The sequence below is a fragment of the Notamacropus eugenii genome, chromosome 1 (genome assembly GCF_028372415.1).
Source record: "Notamacropus eugenii isolate mMacEug1 chromosome 1, mMacEug1.pri_v2, whole genome shotgun sequence".
NCBI classification, from domain to species: domain Eukaryota; kingdom Metazoa; phylum Chordata; class Mammalia; order Diprotodontia; family Macropodidae; genus Notamacropus; species Notamacropus eugenii.
In genome coordinates this window covers 250,266,133-250,269,339 of record NC_092872.1, presented here as the reverse complement: position 1 = coordinate 250,269,339, position 3,207 = coordinate 250,266,133, and the positions used below count along the sequence as shown (strand labels likewise).

Below are 3,207 nucleotides of genomic sequence, written 5' to 3'. Positions count from 1 at the left end.
TTCCCAAGGAAGAAATACAAGTTATCAACAACCAATTAAAAAAACTCCCCCAAATAATAGCTAGAAAAATGCAAATTGAAACAATGAGTCAGATAGGTTGCATGAAGGACTTGGGGTCCAGAAGATCTGATTTAGAATCACCCCTCAAACATTTGTTATGTAATCCTGGGTCAGTCACTTAGCTTATCTCATCCTCAGCTTGCTCACTTGTAAAATGAGGATAATTATAGCACTTAAATCATAGAATTATTTGAGGGTTAAAAGAGATGACATGTAGAAAATACTTTGCAAATATTAAAGTGTTCATATAAGAACTAGCAACTCTGAGGTTCTATCTCATCTCCATTAGATCGGTAAAGCTAACAAAAAAGGAAAGTGACAAATATTGAAGAGGCTGTGGGGAAACAGGCACTTTCATATATTGGTGGTGGAGCTATGAATTAGTTCAGCCATTCTATAAAGTAATTTAGAACTGTTCCGAAAAAGTCACTAGCCTTTCTTTGACCTGTTGATACTACTACTAAACCTATATCCCAGAAAGATTTTTTAAAAAAGGATCCATAAGTACAAAAATCTTTATAGCAGCATTTTTAGAAGCAAAAAAAAAAAAGAAACTTGGAGAGGTTTCCATCTATGGAGAAGTGGCCAAACAAATTATGGGACATGAATATAATGAAATATTATTGCACTATAGAAAACAATAAAAGGAATAGTCTCAGAGAAAAGAGGGAAAACCTGTATAACCTGAGATAGAGTGAAGCAAACAGAACCAAGAAAACAAGATGTACAAAAAAAGCAACATTATAAAGGAAAATAATTTTGAAAGACTTGAAAACTAGTCAATGAAAGGACAAACCATAATTCTAGAGCATTAAGGATGAAACATTTTGCTCACCTTCTGACAGGGAGGAAATTGACTCAAAATGAAGAATAAGACAAACATTTTTGGATATAGCCAATGTAGCAATTTGCTTTCCTTGAACTATGTATATTTCTTACAAGGGTTATCTTCTTCTTTTGTTTAACTAGATGGGGGCAGGAATGGATAGAAGATGAAATAAATATTTGTTGGTTGAAAAGATAATGAATTTGTAAAAAAAAAATTAGTTGATCTTCATTTTGGCAGCACAGGCACTAAAACTGGAATAACACAGAGAAGATTAGCATGGTTCCTGAACAAGAATAGCATGAAGCACTCCAGATTTTAAAAGAGATATGCATCAATTGGGAAATGGATAAACAAATTGTGATGCATGAATCTAATTGTAGGTAAATATTTCTGTGCTTTGAGAAATCATGGAATATAGGAAGAGACATGAAATGAATCAGAGTAAAGCAAGTAGAACCAGAAAACAATATGTACAATGACTGTAACAGCAACCAAACCTGAGTAAAATTAAAATGACTAAATCACGTAATGAGATACCTAAAGACATCTTCCCCACTTCTTTAGAGAGGAAGAGGACTGTGAATGTGGAATACTGGATAAGACCAGATCTCTTTCAATGTGTTATTTATTTTGCTATACATTTCCCCTCTAATTTTTATTCCTGGTTACAAGAAATAGCTCTTTGAGAGGGAAAGAGAGAGAGATACACTGAGAAATACAGGTGTAAAAACAAAAGATATAAATAATATTTATTTTTTTAAATCAATTGGATATCTTACCAGTCTTGAAACCCTGACTTGTTATTATAACTTATCCTATGATTCTTACACCTTCATCAAAATCAATTCACATAGATTCAGGCTAGCTTTTCATAATTGTCTAGTAGATATGAAACCCCCACTCTTCCTACCTTAGTCATTTGGTTACATGAATACATATCTTGGGAACCACAGTTTCAAAATTTATAGAGTGGAACTAGAAGTTACTACATAGAAGGACTAGGATTATAGAGTCAAATATTTAGATCTGGAAAAAAACCACTAAGGATCTACTTAGTATGTATCATTTATTTATATGTTCTCTCTCCATTAAAATTAAGCTATTTGAAGAGAGGCTATTTTTACCTTTCTTTAGTAACTCCCAGTGCTTAATATAAGTTCTAGCACACAGAAATCATTTAAATATTTATTGACTGATTAACTCCTTCATTTTATTGATGAAGAAACTGAGGTTGAAAAATGTCCAGTGGCTTACCGGTGATCACCTAGCTAGTGACAAGGGTGGAATTGTGTTCCTAGGCTTCTCTTAGGGAACAGTACAGTTATTCCCCCAACCCAAATACACCATGTTGTTCATTCTTAATTCACATTCCAGTGCTTGTGTGAGGTCATAGAATCACCCAGAAGTTTTATGCATAGAGATAGCTATGCAGATCATCAGGAGGATCCAAAGTTCCCAGGCTTTTCCAAGTGTACTAATGTTTAGTATAGCAGAAAGGTATTGTTGAGCTGGCTATATGAAAGACATTATTAGTAGCCTTACTGTTAATGTCTTCCCCTGGAGTCACAGAGAGCTTTAGGCAGTGACCTGCTGGTACCTTGGACAGATCCCAAGGGGAAAACTTTGTCTTGAAGTCTCAAGGTCCAGCTGAGATCTTTTATGCTCAGAATGTTGCCCTATATTGCATCAGCTCTACCCTCCTTGGAGGACCTGTGTGGTTGTTACATGTACCCACACTCATTTATTCCAGTACTGAAGTTTCAGAACCATCATCCTCATCTTTCTCTAAAGACAAGGTAATGCCCTCTGGTCTAATTAACATTTCACAGATGTTCATATCTGAAGAGGATCTGGCAGGCTGCTCAAGGGCAGCCTTCATCAGAAATTTCATCCTTCAGAGGACCTAATCTCTCTGTTTATTCTTTCTTTTCCTGGCATAGTACTAGATTGGGGAACTTAAGGTCTCTGTAGGCATCCTTTTGTAGGATCAGAGATCATATATTTAGAGCTTAAAGAGAACCTTAGAACTCATAGAACCATATATCTAGAGGTGGAAAGGACCTCAGGGGCCAGCTAGTCCAATGCTTTTATTTTACAGATGAGGAAACTGAGACCCACAGAGGTGAAGTCACTTACCCAAAGTCACACAGATAGAAAATGTCAGAACTAGGATTTGAACTCAAGTCCTCTGATTTCAAATCCAGTACTCTACTCTGCACCAGGCTATGATCCTTAATAGGCTTTCGGTTTACTTGTCCAACAAACTGCCATGAATGGAGACTGTTGAATAAAATGATTCTGAGTTTTCTGATAGTTCA

The 3,207-nt window shown here is 35.6% G+C and overlaps 1 pseudogene; it reads left to right on the top strand.

Annotated features, from left to right (window-relative positions):
- The first annotated feature begins 1,109 nt into the window (after positions 1 to 1,109).
- Positions 1,110 to 1,207, top strand: LOC140521812 (U6 spliceosomal RNA; annotated as a pseudogene).
- The last annotated feature ends 2,000 nt before the right edge of the window (positions 1,208 to 3,207 follow it).